General features: G+C 36.7%; 1 protein-coding gene across 2 annotated transcripts in view; it reads left to right on the top strand.

The window, feature by feature from the left end:
* Window positions 1–27,016, top strand: part of CAMK2D (calcium/calmodulin dependent protein kinase II delta) — a 340,685-nt gene that overhangs the window by 93,812 nt on the left and 219,857 nt on the right. The gene's annotated exons all lie outside the window — the stretch shown is intronic.

The raw sequence follows: 27,016 nt of genomic DNA, 5'->3' as shown, positions 1-27,016 counted from the left end.
GTTTCAGTTTTAAAAATATAGTTAAAGTTGAGCTAATTTATCCAACACCCCATTAGTACTCTGACTGTAATAATAGCTGGCATTTATATTGTTTTAAAGTTTGCAAAGAGCTTTGCAAATACTATTTTATTTTGTCCTCACAACAACCCTGGGAGAGAGGGTTTATTATTTTCCCCATTTTACAGATGAAGAAACTGAGTCACATAGAGGGTAAGTGACTTGCCCAGGGTCTCATAGCTGGGAAGTGTCTGAGAACAGATTTGAACTCTAGGCTTCCTGACTCCAAGTCCCATGTTCTACCCACCGTATAGTCTAATTGCTTTGACCAGTCACTTGATTATAGATCAGTTGCATAAAATCTAGACAACTAGGATACAATTGAACTTGGAGAAACTAAGAGTCTTTGTTTCCTCAAGTAAACCAATAGTTCAGCAAGGTTTGCCTCAGTTACAGAATGTAATGTACTTTCATCTTTTTATGATGCAAATAAGGGCTTATTAAGGAGTTGTGTATTTGTGCATGTCTGTGTTCATACACATATGGATATGTATGCATGTATTTTGGTGCCTCAATTCTACTTTAAATGAAGAAGTTGAAATTCTATGTAGAAGAATAATTTTGAATCATTTTTTGACTGTCTCAATAGAGCACTAAGCATTAAGCTAAGATAATGGAGTATACATTTTAAGAAAAGACCACGTTATTATACTTAAATGTTTTAAATACAATTTCATAAAAAACGGGACCAGATTCAGCAGGGCACTAGATGGTGTGGGGAGTTACCAGAATTCTTTCTGTTGAACCTTAGCTTTCAAACTCCTGTTACTCCTTGTTTTTCCTACCATTTTCATTGTGTGGGGAAGTTACTTTTGCTCCCACAAGTGTAAACTGACCAATGATGCCTATATTTAGTATCCACTAGAATGCTTCACTGCTGAGCCCTTCTGGAAAAAAAAATCAACAGAAAAAAGATTATCGATAAATGCATTGGCAGGGAACTTGAAAGACTACCTGGTAAGCCTTCAGTTATGGTAGAAGGGGTATGGCCAAAACTTTTTGACGTTCAAAAATCCAAAGCTTCCTGAAGGGATTCTGGTTGGAGCCCATGAGGAGGCTTAATGGGAAAGCACGGCCCAGAATCCATGAACAATACTGGACAAGCATGAATGGGTAACGATCTGCACCACTAAAGACATTGCCCACATTAATGAGCTCACTGAGCCTCGAAACAATGATGCCATGAGAACTTGTTTTCTGTTTAAAATATGAGCTTTAGCTTTTTGTAGACTTGACAGGTTTTCCCTCATTTTTACATAGCCCTTTGTGTATTAATACTTTCACCCAACATTAATGACCTGTGAGCAATCACTAGTATACCCAGGTTATTCATTATTGTAGTAATACTCCCAAGTAAATAAGCCTGGGAAACATATAATAATTAGAGCAGGAATGTGGTCCAGGAAGAAGGCCACGACCTGGCACTCTTCATTTAGCATTTGTGCTTGTTCAGATTCAGAGATTTTGGGTTGCCTGGGAAAAAACCAAACAAACCCAACACCATGGTACTTATAACCCACACAACTATGGAGGGGTTTCTTTGTAGACATTCCCTCGACAAATTGGAATTTAAGGGTGCAAGATCATCCAAAGTGCTTAGGTGAGGGTTCTAATTAATTTTTAAGCCTAAGTCAAATAGTTGTATGGGGTATCAAACTACAATTGAGCCCTAGACACAGTGGGCTCAAAGACAGATGAAAACTAACAGGCTCTTAAAGAACCTACTAAGTTAGTAGGCTGTTATATATTCCAAAGAGTTTAGTGGCTGGAGACAAAGTGTCTTTATCTTGATAGAAGAGCTACTCACTGCTCAGACTCTGGGGTCTAACAGTTTCTCTTTACAAAGATAATAACAATAATTAACAATTATAATAATTGTTATATTATTATAATTATAATATATTACAAATTTATAATCATATTATATTATAATAATTAACAATAATTTATATAATGCCTACTGTGTACCAGGCACTGTAATAATCACTTTATTATCTCATTTGGTCCTCACAACATTCCTGCGTGGTAGATACTATTATTAGCACCATTTTACAGATGAGGAAACTGAGGCAAACAGAGGTTACGTGATTTGCCCAGGGTTACGCAGCCAGTGTCTGAGGCTGGATTTGAACTCCTGACTCCCGGCCATAACACTATCCATTAGATGCCAAAGAAAAGGTTGTTATGGCTTTTTTTTCCTGATACACAGTATGTTAGTAGCTTCTGTCTTTTTACTAGAAGGGTTAAAGCTTAGACCTGGGATAGCTTTCTCAAGAGCCTTACGTGCCATCCTACATGCTACATATGTAGTGTTCAGCATGTCACATTTGCGTTTTTAATTCAGAACTATTATACATGAGTGTTGGGAGAAAGGAAGAAGAGAAATTGCTTAAGCTAGCACAAATGTCAGTAATAAAAATGTGTACATTGAATGAGGATTTAAGATGCTTGGGTTCTACTATACCTGTCACCTTGATTTCCTGAAGGATTATAGGCAAATTGCATCTGTCATTTGCGGACTTGAGGGTTTTTTTTTTCTATTAACCTTGGTTAATTCTCTTTGGAACCTAATTGCCTCCTAGGGTGATTGTGAAGATTAATTAAGTAATGTCAGTAAAGTGCTCTGAGCTGCTTAGAGCAAAATGTTCTATAAATCAAAAATATCATTAAAAAGGTTTTGTTTGTTTTAAGAGTTTCTAAATGTGAGAGTAACATTTTTCCTGCTTCTAATGGGACCTATCCCTATTCAGGCCAAGGGCAAGCTTGATGGAGTGGAAGAAACATTGGACTGATGGCGAGACTCCCTGGGTCTTAGATCCAATTTGGCACAAAGTCATTTAAATTCTCTGGGCCTCAGTTTTCTTATTTTAAAAATCAAATGTTTGCTCTGAAGAATCTTGAAGGTCCATCACAGCTGTAGAATTGATTCTAAGGTATTTCTACTAACTTCTGTCTGTCCATCTCTCTTGCTACAGCTCTTCAAATACTATAGAGAATTTTTTGAACTGGCTATCCAATAAAGTAGCAAGGAACACACACATCTGGGTTTTGAGGAAGACAATTCTAATGCCACAATAGAGTGTTTTGGACTATACCTGTGATTTCATTAGTATAGGGCTCTTTTGATGAGGAAACTTCCTCTACTAATATATATTGGCCCTTCCTTTGTAATTTACAGCCGTTGTGAGGTGCTTGGGGCATAGTGAGGTTAAATGACTTGATCAGGGTGACACAGTTAATGAGTCTCAGAGGTAGGACTTGAAGCCAAGTCTTCTGGACTATAAATAGATATAACCACAGATAGAGTCCCCAAATGATGGAACTTTTTATGTTTTGGACATTCTATTGAAAGAAAAACCAGATTTTATATTAAACAAGTTATATTCATATATGTACATATATATATATATATGTCCTATTTTTGTAGTATTTAATTGACTTTCAGAAAAAGTTGCTATCAATATATGGGTATTCAGTAGGGGGTGTGAAGAAAGATGACAGGAAAGGTCACCTGTACTACTGGTGGTATTTTATTAGGACTTTCTTCTCCTCATCTCTTGATGTCTGAATAAAATCTTTTCCCTAAGTTATTTCAGTTTCCATTGAATTTTATGAGTCTTTGTGTAAGAGCATCAGGTACCATATATCATTCATCTTTCTCCACATTACTTTAAAGAGATCTACAGCTGGTTTCAAGTGAAAATGTCTTCAGAGAAACTATTTTCAGTTTAATAAAGCGAACCTCCACCTACACTTTTTCCCCTCCTTGCCTCTTAACTGGTTTGAATCCAGGGACTTTTGTCACATTTAGCTAGTTTCTAGCCTGACAGATGCTATGAGATTGCTCACTTTAGACAGAAAGCTCTGTGTGTGTTCTAATACATTAGATTAGATCTTGTAAGGAGAGGCCTGGAGTTACCTTACTGACTCTAATTCCCAGCTGGCATTTGAACTTTAAGGAAAAGAAAAACATTTCTAGTTTGAAATGAGACTTGTCAAAAGAAATGGAATTATGTTTCTTATTTTCTGGAATCAATTTGTCTCTGTTCTTGATTGAGAGATATGTCCTTGTATTTCATACTCTTCATTCTCCTTTATGACTGCTGTCTTATTTTTTTTTTAGCCTAGAGCAAAAAGCAGCTAAGTATGCAGAATATAATGTAATCAGTAATAATAAATGTACCTAGATTTTTTTTTAAGTGAAAGCAGAATAAATAAAGAATATTTTCCCTAGGGAAAAAACAAAGAGAGCAATAGTCATCTACCTAGAAAGAGACCTTGATTTTTCTCTCCCACTGGCAATAATTGTTTTTTACTGTTACAAAACAGAAAATTGTTGAGTTGGCTATTTATATTTGCATCAATTCAGCAAAATTCTCTTCTTTGGTTCATATTATGTAAGTGACTATGGAGTGAGTATGGGCAGCTTGTGATTTTCAATAGACATGTAGGTTTGAATAAAGCTATGGCCCAACCTCAATGACCTTGGATATTTCAGTCTAGGGGAGCACTTTTCTGCTTAAAGGCCCTTCCCCAAAGAGGAACAACATCAATTCAAAGGCTATATAAAAAGAAGTGTCAACTTAATTAGACAGTTTTAAAAAGAGAGAAACATAAAATGTTTAACTTCACCCCTTTCCAAATGAAAAGAATCCAAGACTTAAAACCTTATTCAGTCGGTATAACCAATGACAAAAATATGGAGGTGGGATTATTTCCATATTGTGGTCAGTCAAAAAAGAAAGATGGGGAAGAGAGATAGACATCCAGGAAGGGAATGAGATGTAGAAACATGAAAGAGAAGAAAGAAGGGAAAGAAAGAATGCTGGAGAAAGGAAGGGATTGAGATAGAAGGGAAGAGAAATGAGTCGTTTCTAAGCTCAGTGCATTAATCAGGCTGAACTAATTTTGCAACCTCTTGCTGTTTCCTTGGGCTGTGATCATCAGAGTAAGTTATACCTGATATCTTTCCAAGAATTAAAAATAAGGTAATGCACAAATACAACCCTTATTTTGGAGGGTTTCTTCTCTGGACCTAGACCTTTGACGTGATTCATGGAATCATGGAATGTTTTGTTAGGAAGGCACCTTGCTAATCAACCAGTTCAAGCCCTTTGTTTTAAAGTTAAGGATATTGAAGTCCAGTGATTTGCCAAAGGCTACATTTAATTAATCTCAGTGCTGAGCAAGCCCACGGGTCTCCCAAGTCTTGAGTAAGTGTTCATTTCAGGCTACTACACAGCCACCAACTGGTCAAGAACAGTACTTTTAAATTGGAGCAGGATTAAGTCATCTGCCTCTTTATACTTTCGAGCAGACTGGCCTATTAGCCATCTGTGCCTTTGGAGAAACACTCCCACTTTGCAGTTCTCTCACTTTAAGCACTGATCAGCAGCCTCCTTGAAAAACATTTACCAATTAATACAACTTCTCTTAATTTAAGATTGTAATGAAACCTTAAATTTCTCACTTAAGCCTACCATAAATAGTGAAAATTAGAGCTCTTCCTCCCTCAGCCTTTCCCACCCTCCACCCCTCAGTAGCTTTCCCATAAAGAAAAGAAAATATTTATAGCTTGAATTTTGACAACTTGGGTAAAATTTTAGCAAGTCAATAGAGTAGAAAGAGCACTGATACAAGAGTCCAAAGACCCTAGGTTCTGGATCTGACCTAGTCATTTAGATGTGTAACCAGGAACAAGTCACTAACTTCTCTGAGCTTCAATTTATTCATTTGTGAAACGAGGGAATTTTTTTGTTAATTATTTCATCAAATATTTCCCAATTATATGTAAAAAAATTAAAATCATTTAAAAAAATTTTAAGTTTCAAATTCTTTCTTTCCCTCCCACCCCTCCCCCTTCCTTAAGAAGACGAGCAATTTGATTTTTATTACAAATGTAAGATCATGCAAAATATCTTTCCATATTTCCATTATAAAAGAAGCAGAAACAAAATAAAACAAAAAAAGAAAGTTAAAAAGTATGCTTCAATCTGCATTCAGAGTTCATCAGTTCTCTCTCCGGGGGTGGAAAGCATTTTTCATCATGGAATTGTCTTGGATCGTTGTCTTTATTAGAGTGGTTATGTCTTTCATAGTTGATCATTCTTACAATGTTTCTATTACTGTGTAAAATATTCTCCTGGTTCTGTTCACTTGACTTTGCATTAGTTCATAAAAGTCTTCCCAGGTTTTTTCTTATTGCACAATAGTGTTCCATCACAATCATAGACCACAACTTTTTCAGTCATTCCCCAATTGATGGGTATTCCTTTAATTTCCAATTCTTTACCACCACAAAAAGAGTTACTATAAATATTCTGTACAAATAGATCCTTTTATTTTTCTTTGATCTGTCTGGGATGCTGACCTAGTAGTGGTATTTCTGGTTCAAAAGGTATATACAGTTTTATAATCCCAAACCATTCTCCAGAATGATTAGGCTGATCAATGAATTATTTTCTCAGATTCTAGGATATCGAAGTAGTTTTCTTTGTTTTGTTTTTTCTTTTTTTATGGCTAGCCTCAGTTCATTCTTTTTTTTTTATAAACTTATTTAAACTTAAATGCTAAAATTCAAATACAAAATAAGAAAAGAAAAAAAAGCTTTGCCATGTGCAAGCAGAACTAAGAGAGGATTCAAAATATACAGCAATAAATTTCCATTTCAAGAAAGCCTATTATTATTAAGAAAGGGATTCCAAATACACTCCTTATTCTTTTGCAGCACTTACACACCTAATCCTGAACATAATGTACCACTTTATTTGTGCAGAGGTTTTTGTTGTTGTTGTTTTTGTGATATATCATTTAGAAAAGAAAAGTCTTCTGACCAAATCCACCAAAAAAGGAAATGGAGAAACAATTGACTTAAGAGTAACCAAGGGAAGGAAGAAAAAAAGGAAAAGAAATCAAACAACCATTAAAGAGTAATCACAAAAAGCGTTCAACTATGACTGACAGCAGCTATACCAAAGAGCTAATGGGATCACACCAAAAAAGAAGTTATTTGGGTGTGTGAGTAAGGTGTGTATGTGTGTGTGTGTGTGTGTGTGTGTGTGTGTGTGTAAGTGTGTGTGGCATAAATGTATCCTTAGGACAAAATACAGAGTGTTTAAATGAAAACATTTAGTTAGCTCTTCATTCCATCACAGTAATTTAAAAAACCTTCAAAAGTCAATACTGAACTTAAATTTCTCAGAATAGCCAAAGAAAAAAGTTCTTATGCTTGACAATTCAAATTAGCATTCTCATTATCAAAATAATTTTGATTAATTATTCTCTTAATGAGTATAGTCCACCTTAGTGAAGCTGAATGTTCTTGAATTTTAAAACACTATAAATTTAGAAATATTGGGGATATTTACATTTTGTTTTTAGTTCTTCTTTGAACCTTGTGTTGGTTTTAAATAATAGAAAATTCTGTTTATCTAAGAAATAAAGATAAGGGCATCAACTCGACAATTGCCCCATCCAGGAATGTGCTAGAGAGAGCTCCAAATGGCTCAGGGGAGCTGATTGTTAAATTTTCATTAGAACATTTATACCTCAGAAATTAGAAAAAGTTATAGATGAGGGCTTGATTTATTGTTTTGCTGATTGCTTGAACTTGAAGTGATGTAGAAAATGTTAATAATGCAGATTAAACTTAAAAGTGGATCATGTGTCCATTTGTGGGGGGAACTGATTGTTAAACATTTACCAACACCCTTCTGACTCAAAGTAAATGATTAAAAGATTAACGCAGGTCTTTCTGACTTCAGGCACTGCATAGCTGCCCAAGAAATTTGTTAATGAATATTTAATCTGTCAACACCTTTTGTTTTAAATAATATTTCCTATAATCAGTTTTAATATAGTTGTAAAGTTGTTTCTCTTTAACTTTTTTGCTTGTTTCTTTACTTTCATGACTCTCTGGTGGATGCAAATCCATTTAAATGGTGTTTAATATTCCTCCTTGTAAATAGTGGGCAGCCGTTCACTTGGGACTCTTAACACTTCCCATTTTGGAGCTGGACCAGTTTTAAAATCCTATAAATTTTAAATTAGCTTTTTTAGTGATGCTGTATTTAGTTGAGACAAATCATTCTAGATAAAGAATATGCATTAAATTTTCTTTTATAGGAATCTTTTTAGAATGTCTAGAAAGATGAATTTAAAAGGTTGCTACCTCCATAATTCATGCAAATATTTCACTTAATTATGTCATAGTGTTTTTATTTTGTTTTATGGTTTTTATGGTAACTTTTTTCTTTGCAAAATCAAAATCAAAAGGAGTAAAATTGCAGAATTGTTGCTTGGTGGCAAAAAGTGCTGGATTTGGAAACCTGGATTCATACACCATCTCTGCCAGTACTGTGTGACTCAGTTTATATGTAAAATGGTGTGATTGGACTTAATGATTTCTGAGGTCCTTTTAGTTCTAAACTCTATGATTCAAAATTAAAGTATTCTGAAAAAAAAGGTCTTATCAGCGAAGTTAAGAAGGTCTTGAACTTAATTCCTTTGTCCTATTCTACTCCCATCTCCTTGCCTCCATAAATTATTACTCACCAAACTCTGAAAGGAAACAGTGTTGATTTAGAAAAACAAAATAATACAATAATATCTGCATTTAGTAAAAGCAAGTTGTAGTGATTTAAGGAAAAACAACTTATGTGTCAAGGAGTCTCAAAATGTCAGACACAAAGCATATTGAAGAATGTTGTGGTTTTTAAAGTATTGGGAATTCTGGGTGTGGAAACTTCCTGTTCTGATACAGATTAGACAAGTGATTATTTTTTGTTATTTCATAAAGGTCATTCCAGATTTCTCTATATTCCTTATATTTCTTAGTCTTACTTACAGTATTTTACTACAATAATATGTGATGATTTATTTAACCATTCCCCTCTTATGGGGCATTCATTTTGTTTCTAGTGTGTTTCTTTGTTTTTCAATTATACATAATGCTGCTATGAAAATTGTTGAAAAGACAGGTTTTTATTTTTTATAACATTTTCAGGGTATATTCACAACAGTAGAATTTTGGGGTCAAAGATTATGTGGTCAAAGGTTGCTGTGGTGGAAAGTCTGTGGGCTTTGAAGTCAGAGAATCTGAGGTTCAAGACCCCGTTCTGTGAATTTATGAGCAAGTCATTAAACATCCCTAGGCCTCAGTGTCCTCATATGTAAAATAAGGACTAGATGATTTGTAAGTTTTCTTCTAGCCATAAATCTATGATCTTACTGTTATTTTATCTTTGTACTATCATATCATTCTCTAAAAAGATTATCCAAGTGGCAAGTAGATGGAATCAAACTGAGCCCAAATCTTATTGACTTGTAACCTGTCAAAGCTGGAAGGGGCCTTAGAGACCATCCTATACCACCCCTCTCCTCGTCCATAAGAGCAAACAATGTTAATGTCATAGCAGGGAGGGAATATATATGCATGCACTGTTGAATTTAATCTGCATTATTAACACTTTCTTAAGTCAACACAATCAACAGAATGATAAATCAAGCTCTGATTTGTAGAAATTGATAATTTCTGAGGGGTAAATGGTTACACTGAAAATTTAACAGTGGGCTGCTCTTGGAATCCTTAGAGCTGGCTCCAGTAAACCCCTGAAAGAGTATAAGGAAGCAAAAGTTCTTGGGCCAGGTGAAGCCCAGAAGGTCCAGGAAGACATAGGCTTGGGGTTCTCAGGCTTTCTCCCATGTTTTTCTAGTCCCATTTGAAGTGCCTCAACCATCCACCTGCCTTCTGATTGGACAACCTGGGGAAACTGTGGTGGGAAAGGTTTGACTTGCCTGAAGTTGGTGCAGAAGCTTGGATTTGAATTTAACTTCTGGCTCTATATCCAACATTCTTTCCTTTCTACCCCATGGATCACAATGCTATACAAATGAGTTTGCAATATAACTTTGGAAAACTATTTGCCTAATCATTTTTTTATAATTAATTTTTTTTCTCAATTCCATATAAACAAATTTTTAACATTTACATTTTTAAAATTTTGAGTTCCAAATTTTCTTCTTTCTCTGCCCTTGAGAAGGCAAGCATTTGATATAAATTGCATCCATGTGAAACATTTCCAAATTTACCTAATCATTTTGAAGGGATAACTTTTTAGAATTTTAATTTAAATGATAAATTGTAGACTTTTAAAATTAAGCATAATCCATTTTTTTGCGGGGGGAGTTAGTAACAAAATTTTGCCTGCCAAAAGAAAGCACAGATTTCTTTCTTCCATTCTTCTGAAATATTTTACTACCCTTTTTCTTTTTTTTCTTTCTTTAATTAATTAATTTATTTTTAGTTTTCAACAATCACTTCCATAAGCTTTTGAATTTTAAATTTTCTCCCCCCCACCTTCCTTCCCAAGATGGCATGTGACCCTTTTCCTAAAAAGGAAATGAGGGGCAGCCAGGTGGCGCAGTGGATAGAGCACCTGCTCTGGATTCAGGAAGACCTGAGTTCAAATCACATAACACTTACTAGTTGTGTGACCTTGGGCAAGTCATTAACCCCCATTGCCCAACAGCAACAACAAACAACAAAAAAAGGAAATGTATGTATATGAGGATGGCCATAGATGGACACAAACTATTATGTAGTTTACTTCAAATGAATTCTATGTTCTTAATTTTTAGAGAAAATTACTTAGAAGTAACAACATCCCTGAAGCAAACTCCATCTCAGGTAACTATGCAACTATTTATAAAAATAATCTTGCCTAGTGGAAATAATGGTAAACCAGTGACCTCATTCCTCTTCAGGAAACTTGGTTTCCATTCTGGGTCCTAGGTCTTTAGGGCCTTGGTCTCTGGGTACTCAGTGTTTGGAAGAGAGTAGAGAGTCTCAGAGTGATAAAACTTCCCTGCTCCCAATTATAGAACAGAAATCGCAAAGCCAGAACATGAAACAGCACTCAGTGAAATTTGTACACAAGTAGGACAGTTCGTGAAATCTAGGAGCACGGGAATATACCTCTTTTTATTTCAGTTCATTGACTCTAAGAATATACCTCTTTTTATTTCAGTTCATTGACCCTAGGTAAGGTAGGTACTCACAGAGCAACCTGAGTTTTTACATTTAGTTGATTTAGAACATTAATTTGAGATGATCACAATGAAAGACAGCTTGATATAGGAGATAGTGAGCCAATCTCCAAGTTAATTAAGACTAAGGTTCAAGGTTAGCCACGGGTTATATGATCTGAGGCAAATAATTTTACCACTTTGTGTTACCCAGGAAAATCTCTAAGATTCCGAATTGCAGAATAGTTGCTGACCTACTTTGACTTCTCTGCATCAATGAAATCAGAAGTCTAGTAAAACAAATGAACAAAAACCAGTAATAAAAAGAGCTAATATTTATATATCACTTTCAGGTTTTTAAGGCACTTTGCAAACATACAATTTTATCCTCAGAACAACTTGTGTGTATGTGCACTACCTTCATGTGGCAGACATTGAGTAAAACCCCTACTGTATAGATACCATTGTTCTGGATAGCATGTGTGAATATACAGGATGTCCCAAAAGTCTTCATGTGTGTAAAGTACCGAGTACTGACCAACCTTGTGTGCATTCCCAGTGTAAGAATTTGGTCTTGCCAATTACCACTGAATTATGTTGGTGCTATGCCTAAGAGTAGATTCTGTACATGGTACATTTTTCCTGTTTATGACAAATATAACTACGCAGCTCTAAACCAGTGCCATAATTATGGCAAAACAGGAGAAATTGCTCAGCTGAAAGAGATATAAAATGGTGCCACTGAAGACCGTTGTTTATCACCTTGGAATAGTGGGCAGTAGAATGAAATCATTCCACTGCAACTCCCTCTCAAACAATTATCTCTGGGACATCACAAAACAAGATAAAATAGTTCTTCTTGATGTGTGAAACTGGTTAATGAATGAATACAACATGCTCAGATTTAAAGTTGGGCAAATTACTTTTGTTAAAAGAAATAGTGTTTTGAAACCATTTGATATTCTTTTCTTTGTCTCCTCTCACACATCCCCCCCCCTTTTTTTTTAAAATAAAGTATGCTTAGGCTATTCTGGAAAACTGAATTTTTGCAACCTTTTGTCCATTTGATGCTATATTATTGATTTTTGCCTTTTTGACCATAAATATTGATGATACCATTATTCCTGGTACCACGCTGAACAAATTCTTCCAGAGTGGTCTCAAATACTTATTACCTGGGCAAGTCTGTCAGTAAGCACTTATTAAGTACCTACTAAATGCCAGACTATGAGCTAAGCACTGGGGATATAAAGCAAAAGGGAATGAAAGTTCATATTCTGAAAGAGTTTTCAGTGTATCTGAAAAGAACTATATAACAACAAGAGATGTACAAGATAAATTGGAGATAATCAGTAGAGGTGGCACTAGCATTAATAGGGTGCAGGAAAGACTTTTCAGAGAAGGATGAATATTAGCTAGATGTTAAAAGAAGCCAGGGAATCCAGGAGGTGGAGATGAGGAGGGAGAATGTTCCAGGCATCGGGACAGCCCTGGTTATATAAGATGGAGGAACAGCAAAGAGGCTGGTGCCATTGGATCTTAGAGGATGTGTGTATGTGTGGTGGGGATGGTTGTTAGAGTAAGATGTAAGAAAACTGGGAAAGGTTGTGAAGGAATCAGAATGCCAAGGAGAGGATTTTATATTTTATTCTGGAGATGATAGGGTTCTACTGGGGATGGGGGGGAGGCGGTGTTTGTCTGTGTGTGTCTGACTTGATCAGATCTGGACTTTAAGGAAGATTATTTTGAGTGGAGGATGGACTGGTGTGAAGAGTCTTGTGTCAGGGAACCCAGTTAACCAATAATGGGCTATTGCCGTAGTCCAGGTGGGGGAGATGATGAGAGCCTCTAGAGTAGATGGTAGTGTAAAAGGAGAGAAGGGGACATAGATGAGAAATGTTACAAAGGTAAAATGGGTGGGCCTTGGCAACACATTGGATATGGAGAGTGAGATAGAGTGAAGAGTTAAGGATGAAACCTTGGTTGTGAGTCTGGGGGACAGTGGTACCTTCAACAGTAATAAGAAAGTTCAGAAGGCTGGAGGGGTGGGGAGATAAAGATGATGTGTTCAGTTTTGTACTTATTGAGTTGTCTATAGGACATTCAGTTTGAGGCGTCTAATATGCTGTTAGAGATATAAATCTGGAGGTTAAGAGAGAGTGTAGGGTTGGATAAGTAGAGTGGAGAACTCGTTAGCATAGAGATGATATTTGAATCCAGGAGAGCTGATGAGATTGCTAAATGGAATAGGATTGAGGGAGAAGAGAATCATGCCCTAGGACAGAGCCCTGGGGGACACTTAACTTTAGCAGGTTCGACCTGGATGAATGAAGATCCAGGGAAATAACTTATAATTCTCTTTGCCTCAGTTTCATCATCTGTAATAGTGCTTAGCTCTCGGGGTTGTTATGAGGATAAACTGAGATATTTGTTTTTAAAAAAAAAAAACTTTTGGCAAACCTTAAAGCTATCTGTATTATTACTCACCTTTACATAGTGGTTTAAAGTTTTCAGAGCTCTTTCCTCAAAACATCCTTGGCAAGTAGGTGGTACGAGTATCATTATGCTCTGTTTTTTTAGGGGGTGGGTGGAAGGAGAGTGGGAGGGAAAGAGGGATAGGCCTTTCAGGTAATCTCATTGGTATAAGGAACTTCTATTAAAGAATCACTCTCCTTCCCCACCTTGCCCCCACCAGTTCAGGTCAGCAATTACTCTATGCATTATATTCTTAGAGAATTGCCCAAGGTAACACAGCCAGTGTATGTCAGAGGCAGGACTTGAGCTCAGGTCCTCCGGCTCTAAAACTTAGTGCTTTTTATACCACATTACACCAGAAAGAGCTATTTTTTTCTTTATCAGGAAATCAGATCTCTCAAAGAATCATCCAGTTCTACTTGAAAAAATTTTAAACATCTTCAAAACCAAATAATATTATAGACACTGCTCTAACACAATAGCGCTAATTAAAAACCATGGGCTTTTCTCACTCTTAATCCTGGTTCCATAGTAGAGAAGCATAACACTAAGTGAATTTGTGGGTCCCCCTTACGTGGCTTCACCTCTGAGGTTCATATCCTTTCGTAGCAGTGGGAAAAAGCCTCAGGTTGAGAAGGAGGTGGTGGTCCATTGGCTTTGCTGGACACTGCCATTGTAATGTTCTGCCCCACTTTAGCTAAACAGATTTCATAAAACATTTAGAGGTAATTATTTATATCGCAGAAGAGTATTCGTTTCATAGAAAAATTTCTTTTTTTTTTTTTTTTTGGTGAGGCAATTGGGGTTAAGTGACTTGCCCAGAGCCACAACAGCAGTGTTGTGTTTCTGATGCCTCATTTCAACTCAGACTCCAGGGCCGGTGTTCACTGTACCAACTAGCAGCCCCCAGAAAAATTTAACAGTACTCTTCTTTTAAGTAATGAGCTCCCTTATTGGAGTTAAAATACAAATTTATTGAAACTCAGTTTATGTGTAGCATTTAAGGAATAAATTTATTAATTGAGGTAAGGTTTTAAACTTGAAAACTTTTTCACCTAAAATCATATTGCCTATAAGAAAAGATAATTTTTGGAAGAAGCCCTTACTAATGTTTTTATCTGTAGTTACTGAGCTCATTTTCTAATTATTTTGGATTTTCAATCTAATCATAGTTTCAGAATTGATCTTGAAAGGTCCCCAAGATATGTATAGCATTTTATAGGTGAAGAAACAGACTTAGAAGGGTTAGCAGGGTCAGGATTTAAACTCAAGTCCTTTGGATCTAATTATTTTTTTCACTGTATTGTATGTAAGTGTTTGTATGGCACTTCCCACAATCTATATTGCTGATTATCCATCCACCCATGTAAAATATGTATATCCACAAATGAACAGGAGGTTTAATGGTGGGGGGAGGTCATTGATAGGTATTAAATAATGTCTAGACTTTCTCTTAAGGAGGAAAGTCAGCCCAATAGCTTGGAAGGGGAGAGAAAGCACGCCTTTCCTTCTGGAATCATGGGACTGATTCCAGATATATTGAGCTTAGCAAGACTTTGGAAACAACAGATATGTAGGGAAAGCCAGCTCCTCAACATGTCCCCAATTTCCAGCCTGCTTTCCTAGAGACTTTTAGGAATTTCCCTTTGGGTTAGATTGGGGACATTCTCTCTTGATTGGAGATGAAATATCTCACTCCCCAAGCCAGTACGGCACCATGCATGTCTTTTCTTAAGGAAGAAAAGAAGAAAGTAAGTCTCATATCTCCAGAGCTTTCTCATCAACCCTCCCATTGTATAATTATCAGCATTATATCATCAGTCTCTCCACCAATTAGGAGGATCATATAAAATGCTCCAGGCTTGTCTAGAAGCCTGAATTAGATAGATAGATAGATAGATAGATAGATAGATAGATAGATAGATAGATAGACATATATACACATATACATAGATACACACATATGTGTACATATATGTGTGTGTGTGTATGGATGCATGCTGGAGCCAGCTCTTACAGATTCCCAAACCAAATTTTCAGGGTGAGCATTTAAACTTTGGAAAACAGCAAACACTGTAAAACCAGGGATTGATTTATTGTTTTGTGTACTTCATAGATTTAAGAAAGTGATAGAGAAAATGTTAATAATAGAGATTAAAATTGTGTGTCCTACGCACTTTTTTTTACTTAGCTGAGTCAGTTGTTACATATTTACAAGCCTGCCCCTATATATGAACATATATAAACATCCATATAAATACATGCATATATAAGAGAATTATGTTTCAGATTTTATCAAAATCTGTTTTAATGAACTATGTCGTAACAACTAATAGTATATTATTGTCTCTGCTGGATTTCATGTTGAATACTTACAGTGTTAGAGAACTGTGCAGAGTACCAAGTTTGCTTACCCAGGGCCTCATGGTCAGTATATTTTGGCAGGATTTGGACCCCAGTGCTCCTGGCTCCAAGGCCAGCTCTCCATCTACTACCCCACACTGTCTCTTTTCGTGTTGTATTTACAGTTTATAATACTGAGGGTTATGCTAAAGAGACCTTTCCTCTGTACCCTGTTACAAATTAATCCTATATTAGATTGACTAACTCATGTGTTCACCTTAGCTGTTCAGAAGTCACAATCATAAATCTCACTGTCCCAAATGAAGCTGAGGACACAAAGCAAGAGGAAAGGGGCTTCTGAGTAGCCAAAATAGAAGCAACAGTCTAGAAACTGAAATACATACATTTATAATCACAGCAGACTTTCATTTAGGGGCTATTTACTCTTATTCTTCACACTGTTTCTTAGTGTATACAACCATCTAGAAGTAGTCAATTAGGGCTGTTCCAGGGCTGCAGGCACTGACAGCCACAAAGACTGTTAGTTAACAAATAACAGAGTAGACAGAAAACCTATAGATTCTTACCAGAACTAAAACAAATAAATGAACAACAAAAAATTGCCTTCTGAAGCCACTTAATAGAAGAATCAAATAGCCCTACACATCTTTATAGCCTTTAAAGGTTGATGACAGAAACATTGTTCAAAGTGCTAGGAAAAACCATAGAGACCACGCGGTCCTCGTCCCTCATTTTATGGAAGAAGAAATGGAGGCTTAGTGAGGTGATATGATTTTCTAAGGTTTTATCCTGGCTAATAGTGAAATATAAAAATTAAAAGTCACGACTCTAACTGATCAAGAAAAAGTTAATGTTTAATAGTGTCTAAGATATGGAGTTGTACAAAACATTTTAGAAATATTTCCATTTAAAGTGGTTACTAATAATAAAAACAACAGTTGTTTTTGGTTTTAGTTAGCTATGAAACTCACTTATGAGGAACAGCAGTATTTCCTAATCACACCATATAAATGAGGCATCAATGCCCTATCAATAGGGCAATGTTCCTGTTACTGTAATGTAGGATTTTGCACCGTGGCAGCTTTTCTGTGATAGGAGTTATTTTGTGTAAGAATTAAGTATGGGTTGCTTCAGGCTATACAGCTGAATGCTCACTGACATGTTCAGAGTTCACATTTCCTCACCAAATAGTTAATAAGTAAGATTGGTCACAACCTCATAGGTTTTAGGGCTAGAAAAGTCTTTAGAATCAACTTGGACAATTTTGTTCATTTTGTGGATGAGGAAATTGAGGCCCACAAGAGTTAAGTTATCAGGCTAAGATCACCCAGAGAACAAATAGCTGAAAAAATGAGCATTTTTGTCTATCCATTCCCAGCACTAAACATAGTGCATAACACATAGTAGGTACTTCAGTGTTTGTTGAATTAAGACTTTATTTTAGAGTTATGATTAACTGTTATCGTTTCAGAAACTATAAATATTATAATTTAAAAATAGTAATGTGATTATGCCATAATAGATACATTTTAGATAAACATACACAGGAAGAAGCAGTATGATAGTATAGTACCACCAAAGAAGCGAGAAATTGCCCATCAGGACATAGGGGTTCTAATCCACATTCTGCTATTTACTAATTAAATTAGGTAACCTTGGGCAAGTAAATCATAATACCTAAGAGTCAGACAATATCTTCACATAAATTCTTTCAGTCTTTGTACTCATATGTACTTGGATACTAATACTTGTATCATCCAGGTAGTCAACAGACGTTTATTAAGGTGCTGACTATGTGCCAGGTACTGCACTAAGAACCAGGGATACAGAGAAAGACACAATTAGAAAGAAAAAAAAAGTCTGTCTTCAAGGAGGTCACAGCAAACATGTCTACTTTATCTCAGATACTCACACTTTGCCATCTCTAAAACTACTTCCCCGTCAAGACCTAGAACTCTGAAATTCTCTTGGATCAAAATCTATCGTCTTTCTAGGTGTTTTCATAGTCTTACTCCTCAGTCTGATCTTTGCATTCATCATGGCCTCCCTCCTTGTTCCATCATCATTGCTCTGACTTCTGTTTCATAGTCTGGACCTCATAGTTAGCCATTCCAAGAAGACAGAGTCCTCTGCTCTCAGGCTCTCAGTTCCCTGGCTCTTTGGTTCCTTTTCTGCTTCATTCCTATGGTCCATGCACTGTGTAGCCCCTTTATCTCTTGCTGGATCTGTCACAGATTCAAGCTACTTAACCTTGGCTGGATCTTCAGCAATGTATCGCAAGCCTTTTTATTCACATCATATCTGCTATTCTAAGCCTGCACTACCCTTCTCCTAAAATTGCCAACTCTTTTCCTCAACAAGTGACTGGGATTAATCGTATTGTTTTGGATTGAAATGGCTTCAAGTACTGCTTTACTGAGAAGATTTAGGGCCATCCATGATGAGCTCTTAACTTCCTTAAGCCTCATTTTCTTCATTTGTAAAATGGGGGTCATAATAACCTATAGAACCTATAAATCTGTAGAGACTCAAATAAGTTAACATATGCAAAGTGTTTTGCAGAACCTAAAGTACTCTTAAATATTAGTTATGATTTCTCCTGCCACATCTCAAACCCTTGTTATATCCTCATCAATTCTCTCCTCGTTCCCATCAGTCTCATTAAGGTGACCCTCTTCCTTTTAACCTCTATTTGTATCCTTCTGATCCTTGTTTTTGTTTCTTCTCATCTTCAAGTTCCCTCTGCCTATAAGCATATTCTTGTTTTCAATACTTGAATGAGGAAGCTCTGGTCTCTACTAGAGCCTCCATTTAGAGAGGACTCAGAATTTTCCATCAACCTCTAAATTTCCCTTCAGCTGCTGAGCTTGGTTTTGAATCCATGAACATCATGCCTCCCCCAGGATAAGCTCATCACCTGAAATCTCATCATCAAGGAGTTTGATTCAGCTTTGATACTCAACACCTCCTCAGTACCCTTATTTGCATCTCCCCTCTGATTGGAGGGCTGAAAGGTGAAGCAGTAAATTCCTCCCAAAGCTTTCCTTTACAGAAGACCTAGACTTTTTCAGCAAACTTCATTCCCCATCCCAACTCCTTGCATCACTTGTCCCCGTGCTAGCTGCCTTCTGGCAGTTTCCCCCTCAAATCCGCACCCGACTTTCAGCTTCCTTTTGTATATTGTCTTCCCCCTTTAGAAAGTAAGCTCCTTAAGGCCAGAGATTGTCTTGCCTTTTTTTTGTTTGTTTGTTTGTTTGCATCCTCAATGTTTAGCACCCTGCCTAGTACATAGTAGGCACTTAAAAAATATTTACTGGCTATCCATATAAATACTCCCCCCACCCCACAATGCTGCAGATTGAAACCTATCCCCACCTTGTAATCCTGTATGATTCTGTATATCTTTTTACAAATCCCCCCACAACGAGTCCACCCAACATGGTGACCCAATAACTTCCTAATAGATGTTCCTGCCTTTTGTATCTTGCTTCTTCAATTTACCCCCAAAATGATCGCTTTAAAACACAGGTGTAGTTTAGTCACTTCTTGTTGTTCAGTCATTTCAGTTTTTTCAGTCATGTCCAACTCTTCATGATCCCATTTAGAGTTTTCTTGGCAAAGATACTGGAGTGGTTTGCCATTTTCTTCTACAGCTCATTTTACAGATGAGGAAACTAAGGTAAACGGGGCTAAGTGACTTGCCCAGGGTCACACAGCTGGTAAGTATCTGAGACCATATTTGAACTCAAGTCTTCCTGACGCTAGGCCTGTGGCACTATCCACTGAGTCACCTAGCTGCCCCTTAAAAGCCTTTAGTATGTCTCTATTAACTAAACCATAGGATAAAATACAAGCTCTTTAGTCTGACATTTAAAAGTATTCAGAATCTGTCTCCATCTTACCTTACCAGACTTATTTCATACAGTTTCCCCTCCCACTCTTTACATTCCATTTCACCTAGACTATTAGCCCACTATTCATCAGTCTTTTCTTGTCATGCATATCATCCCTGATGCTTGTGACAGCACCATCCACATCTCTGCCCATTGAAATCCCTTTCCTCTCAGTTAGACTCAGATCATATGCAGACTTTTTATTTAAAGTTATGAATGTTTATTTTAGTTCTAGAAACCTTTATTTAAAAAAAATTTCTATTTATTTTTAACATTCCTTTTTCAAAATTTGAGTTATGAATTCTCCCTCCTCATCTTCCTCTTCTACCCACGGAGAAGGCAAACAACATAATATCAGTCATACATGTGAAGTCATACAAAACAAGTGTCCATTTTAGCCATGTTGTAAAAAAGAAAAGCAAGAGAAATAAGGAAAGTGGAAAAAATGCTTCAGCCTACACCCAGACTTCATCAGTTCTCTCTCTAGAGGTAGATAGCATTTTTCATCATGAGTCTGTTGGCATTGTCTTAGATTATGGTATTGATCAGAGTAGCTAAGTCTCTCTCAGCTGATCATTGTTACAATACTGCTATTACTATGTACAATGCTCATTTCACTTTGCACCTGATCATATAAGTCTTCTCAGGTTTTTCTAAACCATACCCCTTGTCTTTCTTATAACACATCAGTACATCATCACAATCATACCACTTGTTCAGCCATTCCCCTGTGGATGGATATCCCTTCAATTTCCAGTTCTTTGACACCACAAAAAGAGCTGCTGTAAATATTTTCGTACTTATAGGTCTTTTTTCTTTTTGTTTGATCTCTTTGGGTTACAGTCTTAGTAGGGCTCTTGCCACTTCAAAGGGTATGCACAGTTTTATAGCCCTTTGGGCACAGTTCCAAATTATTTTCTGAAATGGTTGAACCAGTTCACAACTCCATCAACAATGCATTAGTGTCCTGATTTTGCCACACATTCCCCAACATTTGTCATTTTCCTTTTCTGCCTTGTTAGCCAATCTGATAGGTATAATGTGGTATCTCAGAGTTGTTTTAATTTGCATTTCTCTTATCAGCAATGATTTAAAATATTTTATATGACTATAGATAGCTTAGATTTCTTCTACTGAAAACTGCCTGTTTATATTCTTTGACCATTCATTAATTGGAGAATGGTTCTTATTTTTATAAATTTGACTCAGTTTACTATAGATTTGAGAAATAAGGCCTTCATCAGAAAAAAAAAACTGACTGTAAAATTTTCCCCAGTTTCCAACTTTCCTTCTAATCTTGTTTTGTGTGTTCAAAACCTTTTAAATTCAATGTAATCAAAATTATCCATTTTACTTCCCGTGATCATCTTTATTTCTTGTTTGGTCATAAATTCTTCCCTTATCTATATGCAATTTTGTTTTGAAAGATTTTTCTGATCAGCCCATCTGAAAGTCATCTTTCCCTCCTCAAAATTTTATAGAATGTTTTGTATTGTTCATCCCAACTCGTCATTATCTTCTGCCTCTCTGATTGAAACATAGAGCCATGAATTCCAAAATCTCCATTTAAGGAGGCATCTCAGCTCAGAATTTTTCTTTATTTCTCATTTGACTGCCCTACTCTGGAACATCTCTGATTTCTCTAGCATGCCCTCATGTTGAGTAACTTCCCTGACGCACTGCACCCCCCACCGCACAATTTTCAGCTTCCTTTTTGTGTGTTGTCTTCCCCAACGAGGTTGCAACCCCATTGAGGGCAGAAACTGTCTCATTTTTGGTATCTGTACCCCTAGCACTTAGAATAGTGCCTGGTACATAGTAGGCGCTTAATAAATGTTTCTTGTCTATTGACTTGTCCATATAACAATGCCTACTTGTCATACTTACATGTTTCTCCTCTTTAGTTTGAAAACTGTGTGAAGGCAGAGAATGAGTTTGTTTTTCATCTCTGTATCCTAAATGCCTAAGGCAGACATAATCTTGCTTAGAGATATTATTTAAATTTTATTTTGTGTGTGTGTGTACTGCCCTTGCCTTTTGTCACTTTAGTTATTTGAATTTGTTGGTTATTATCAAGGCATATATATATATATTATATATATATATATATAAACATATATATGTGTGTGTCTTTTATTATCATCTGAAATAAAAGCACAGGAGGTTCTAAAGGTAAACCTTATTCAGCTGTTTAGCATAATACTCCAAGAGGATAAGGACAGTGTCTAATCTTCACTTTGTCTCTCCCTGAATTAGCTACCCACACAGTTGACACTTAATGAGATGTTTGTTGAATGAATGAATGATGTGTTTCTGGTAATGTTATGCACTTAATCACCAATTCTTACCTACCTACTCCCTTTAAAAGTGCAGTTAGGAACTTTTAGCTTTAATGAGCATTTAAATTACAGCATTTCATTTGGGATGTCAGAATATATCCCAGTGGGCGAAAGCAAAATGCCTTCTGATTCATAAGAAGTCAGTAAATTAAGTGATTATAATTGAAGGGAAAAGTGGAAGGAAGCTGTGTCTCAGTGGAAAGGCAGTGTATTGTGCTCCTGCTATAAAACCAAGTCTATGAGGGTGTAATTCTCTCGTTGTGTTTATTGATGGTCTCTTTTTAGATAGTCTCATCTTGAATGAGTAGACTGCTTGTGCTTGAACAAATGTTGGGAAGCTGAGGGGTAATAAGTGGTCTCAGCTAAGTGGGACCCATAGCTGTTTCCCCCTCTTCTCTTGCCCAGAGCTGAGTGAAGTCTTGAAGGGCAAGCCTTTGAAAGTTGCCTAAAGGACTTCTCTCTTATTCTCAGAAAGACCTGAGTGTGAGACACAGCCCTTCTTAAGAGCTCTTCTTTATCAACACATCACCCTTGGTTAATTTAAAAAGAATCAGTAGCAGCCCTACAAGTTTGCTCCTGGGTGTCAGATTAGGCCCTGTAATCTCTAGCCCAGGGGTGGGAAACCTGCAGCCTCGAGGCTACATGTGGCCCTCTAGGCCCTCCAGTGCAGCGGAATCCAAACTTCACAGATTTGATCGAAGGGCCACATTTGAGGACCTAGAGGGCCACATGTAGCCTCGAGGCTGCAGGTTCCCCACCCCTGCTCTAGCCACTAGAATCCAAGTTTTAGTGGCCTTTTAAAAGTCTTATAATATTTGTTTCTCTGTCCCCTGTAGACCATGTTCATTGATAGCAATTCAAATCCCAGCGCTGCCACATTAGGACTTGGGTTACTATGGACAAGTCACTCAGCTTTTCTAGGTCTCAGTTTCCTCATCTGTAAATTGATAGGATTAGCCTAGTTGACCTCTGAGATCCCTTCTGGCTACAGATCTGTGATTCTATGATCTGTCTAACAGGTTTCAAGAAAGCTCCTGCTGCTGCTCTGTGTAGAATGATGGCACTTTGTCAGAAAACTATTGTTATCAGTGAAGACCCAGTTATTTTGAGTCAGCAGTACATCTTTGAGGCACAAAAAAATCAGATGCCTGTAATACATATAAAGACCAATGAACCATCTTAGTTTGCAGCTTTCTTTGAAGAAGCTTTGTGAATACTAAAGACCTAACCAACTAAAGTCATTCTTCTGAAACCTTCCTTACATATTTCTTTAAGAACAAACAGAAAGCTGTTTTACTATATTTGAGATATTGAAAGGCAGTGTTGCATCATAGTGGAAAGAGAGCTGGCCTTAAAGACTGGGTGACTTGAAGTCTTATGTCTGACAAATACTGGTTGTGTGACCCTGTGAATGTCACTCGGTGCTCTGTAAGTTGCAGAGAATGTACTAGACTGCATTGATGGAGGGAGATAAAGGGGGACTACCCTTTAATCAATGAAATCATAGATCCAGCACCTATCCTTTGAGATACTAGAAAAATAGATTTCCCATATAATAATAATAACAATAGCATTTATGTAACACTTTAAGGTTTGTAAAGCATTTTATAAATATTGTCTCATTTATCCTTGTAACAACCCTGGGAGGTAGATACTATCATTATCCCAATTTTACAGATAAAGAAATTTAAGCAAAGAGAAGTTAAGTTATTTGCCCAGGGCCACATGCTAGTAAGTGTTGGGCTGGATTTGAACTCAGATCTGCCTGCCTTCAAGGGCCACATGTGGCCTTCTAGGTCCTTGGGTGCAGCCTTTTGACAGAGTCCAAGTTTTACTGAACAAATTCTTTTATCAAGGGGATTTGTTCTGTGAAGTTTGGATTCAGTCAGAGGGTTGCACTTGAGGACCTAGAGGATCACATGTGGCCTCGAGGCACAGGTTCCCCACCCCGATCTAGAGCATCTGATTTTCAGACTCCTCACTTTTCCAGGTTAAGATCATTAAGACACAGTCTTTCATCAAACTGATCAGCTTCCAGAGGGTATAGAATATTCTGCTTTGGGAGACATAGAAAGTTCAGAAGAGGTAATTCCTGCCCTGTGGAGTTTACAACCAAATAGAAGAATGACACATATACAAATAACTGTATAAACCAGACTTCTGATTTTGTTAGTGTTGATAACTCCCAGAAAAGAACTCCCTTATTCAATTGATCAACAGAGATCTTTAAAGTGACTACAGTGTGCCAGGACTATGAATAGGTCCTGGGAATACAAAGACAAAAAGATGAGTCCCTATCCTTAAGGAGATTACATTCTATTAAGGGAGGCATTACACACACATAGAAATATTTATGTTTATGTATAAACACACATATACATATTTGTGTATATATCTATACAAATATACATCTACACTCATTTAAAAGAGATAGATACTGTCTTACTATGCTTACATTAGATTAAACATATTTCTTTTGTCCCATTACAATTTAGTATCATTTTTTTTGGTGGAGTGGACTTAAGGTATAAAGAGTTCAGCAACATCTAAGCTAAAACTATTTTAATCATCTCTTAACATGGCATTTTTTTATCCCAAGAAGCTGGCTCACTCCTTCTTCCTTCTTCATCTTGCAAATAAACTCCTATTGGCTATAGAAATTTGCACAAGCATCTGGTCATTCTAAGCTTTAATTATCCTAAGATCATAGTATTTCATGCTACTCATTTATATTTATCCTTGACATTGAATCTCTTCTTCTACTAAAGAATCTAAGAATATCAGAGTTTCCTATGCAATCGCACTGGATTATTCTGATGCTTTCCTCTTTTCTTCTTTATTTGAAACCATTAAAATTTTGTCTCTTGAGTCTCCCATCCCACTTATGCTGCAGACACTTAAAGGCAGATTTACTTACAGGGGTGGGGAAGCTGCCGCCTTGAGGCCACATGTGGCCTCTAGGTCCTCACGTGCAGCCCTTTCAAAGGGCCATACTTGAGGACCTGGAAAGCCACATGTGACCTTGAGATTGCAGCTTCCCCACCCCTGAGTCTTAACCCATCCCAATGGGTTAGCATCTCCCTCACAGGGCTGTTTTGAGGATCAAATATATTCAAATGCTTTGCAAACCTTATAGAATTATACAGTATGAGTTAACATTTACTATTATGAATTTTATTATTTTAGAATACCAGGCCAGAAGATCATATCTGTCTCCTTCAGAATGTCTTGAAATTTGTTTTCCTGAAATCAGAGTTGAGGGGTAGTGTGGTATGATGGACAAAGAGATGGCATTCAGATCCTGCCTCTGGACATTTGACATTTAAGTGCTTCTCTCAGATTATAGGATACAGAACAGATGCCTGTCTCTCTGCATTGGTACAGGGAGTTTCTTCACTTTACACATGGAATCCTTAACCCAGGAAATGAGCAAAATTCAGTCTTCACTATCTCTATTACAAAGGTTGATTTTTTAGAAATTGCTTATACTTCCACATCATGCTCTGCTTTGTAGATTTCTACTTGCTCACTTCTTGACATTGGTTTTGACTTCTCTCTTCCTCTTCCTTTTTTACTTTCTTTCTGTATTATGTCTTGTACTCCAAGAGCACTTCAGCCTTCTGTAATAGACTAGAGCTTAGAGAGATATGTTCCTCACATCTTTATACCTTCTCTTCTGGCAGAAAGAGCAGCGCACACTTGTAGAACTGATAATTCTCTCAGGCAGGACGGAGAATATGATCCACTTAAAACCAGTCCCCTCAGTATCTGCATTTGCTAGGTCAAAAGGTGAACACTTGTCTCAGGCAGCTTCCCTTCATCATACCTCTTTCATAATACCTTTTCTTTTGACCATGTTTTAAAAACCCTTTTTTTGATTGATCCCTTCCCCCTCATTAAGTCAAGTGAAGTAAATGAGCATTTATTAAGCACCCATTATGTGCCTGGCATTGTGTTAGACATTAGGGATACATAGAAAGGCAAACAACAAAAACAGAAGGAAAAAAAAAGTCCCTGCTTTCAAGAAGCTTGTAATCTAAGGTTTACTGAATTCTTCCCACTTTTTTTATCCCATCTGTCCATTCCGGGGATAGTTTTCTTCCTGGTTGAATGGGGGTTCCCAGGAAAGTTTGTGTATATTGACCTTTATCTCTATATTATCATGAATGTCTTTATAAGTTATGCAATATATAATGGAGATGTTAAAAGAGTTAAGAGAAAAAGTATGAATTTATGAAATTATAAAAACTTATGAACACTGTACTAAGGGCTTTTAAAAATATCATCTCATTGGATACTTACAATATTTCATGTTTGGGGCAGCTAGGTGGCTCAATGGATGGAGTACTGACGCTGGAGTTAGGAGGACCTGAGTTCAAATCCAGTCTCAGACACTTGACACTTACTAGCTATGTGACCCTGGGCAAGTCACTTAACCCTAATTGCCTTGCCAAACAAAACAAAAAAAAACCTCATGTTTTCTGTGTTTTTGTTTTTTGTTTTTTATCTCTCATATGTAGTACTGTGCTCTGCATGTAATAATATATTTCAGTAACAACAACAATAATAATAACAGGTAGCATTTATATAATGCTTTTAGTTTTTAATGAAGCTTTAGGTTTTCAAAAAGCTTCACATTTTTTATCTCATTTGGTTCATACAACAGCCATGTGAGATAAGTGCTCCCCACTTTACAGATGCGGAGACTGAGAGAAATTAAATGACTTGCTCAAGGTCACAAAGGTACAAATCGTCTGAGCAGAATTTGAACTCATCTTTTTGCATACTATGGAACTGCACAATCTAAAAGGAGATAGCCTTAAAAAAGAAAAAAAAAAAAAGAACACCTGTGTGGTTGACCTG

This window comes from Vombatus ursinus, unplaced genomic scaffold (assembly GCF_900497805.2).
Source record: "Vombatus ursinus unplaced genomic scaffold, bare-nosed wombat genome assembly UNPS02014821.1, whole genome shotgun sequence".
Taxonomy (NCBI): domain Eukaryota; kingdom Metazoa; phylum Chordata; class Mammalia; order Diprotodontia; family Vombatidae; genus Vombatus; species Vombatus ursinus.
The sequence above is the reverse complement of the archived record's forward strand: the minus strand, read 5'-3'. Positions and strand labels throughout refer to the sequence as shown.